This window comes from Stegastes partitus, unplaced genomic scaffold (genome assembly GCF_000690725.1).
Source record: "Stegastes partitus isolate 25-593 unplaced genomic scaffold, Stegastes_partitus-1.0.2 Scaffold541, whole genome shotgun sequence".
Taxonomy (NCBI): Eukaryota; Metazoa; Chordata; class Actinopteri; family Pomacentridae; genus Stegastes; species Stegastes partitus.
Genome location: NW_007578272.1, coordinates 71,901 through 72,997, shown reverse-complemented (window position 1 = coordinate 72,997; position 1,097 = coordinate 71,901).

The following is a 1,097-nucleotide window of genomic DNA, read 5'->3' as shown; positions in this document are numbered from 1 at the left end:
CAGCCCCACACAGGGTCTGGCACACGCCTTCATGTGTATAAAATCAGGTTAATTTATAGTAACGATAGCAATCCATTTCATCAGGACAAAACTTGTCCAATATTGTATAAGAACCTGTTAAACTAAAAACCTTCTGATTGTCCTCTGCTGTCCTTTGTGTTCAGTGCTAATTAGCAAATGTTGCTAAAATCAGATGGTACTTTGTATCCTTCATTCTTACTGACAGTCAGTAGCGGCTGATCAATACGGGACGCCGGGGCACCGCCTCACTATTAATTACCAGATAAACAGTAGTACTGAAGCATAACATAAAATTTGAATGAATTATAAGAAAATAATGATAAAAGTAACAATAATGTTCATGTTCTTTTGCCATATCAACAATATTTGTATTATTAACAGATGTAAAATGACTCTACTCATGCTTAAAGACCCATTATTACACTTCCTGGATGCGGGCGCCGGCCACATGAGTGTTTAAGTAGCTCGAAAACTTTTTGTGATCACGTGGCCTTGGCCCGGGCTCTGATTGGCAGCTGCAGATTTCCTCAGGGGGCACAGTTCAGTGGACCCTGGACCCTCCCACTTCTGACCAGCTGCCACTGAACAGTGTTGCTTTTAAAGTAATGTATTACTTAATTTATTTACTCACCATAGAAAGTAGATTGTCGCACTACTTGTTTCAATACAGTTGCGTTTTTGCTCAACTTACTCTCAGATGCATTGTCACGTAACTACCAGTTAACAACATAACATTAAATACGTCCACATATCAGCATAAATCAAAGGCGGACGTACACAAGGTCTTTCTTTTATACTCTTTATAAAGTATTACAACAAAGCCAACCAGCAAAGTTGATGAAAATCAACCCAAAGAGGATTTTGCAGAACAATCTGATGCTGCTTTAAAATAGAAGTATTACCTTTCCCTGATTAGTAGCTATAATGGGATTGCTGACAATAATGAATAAAATGCATTTCAAAAGTAATAAAAATAAATAGAATAAAGTTTCTCAAGTAGCTTGTAGCGCATGAAACATCTTTTTGCTTTATCTACATTCTCATGTCAGACTAAAAGTCCAACATTTACCTCACAC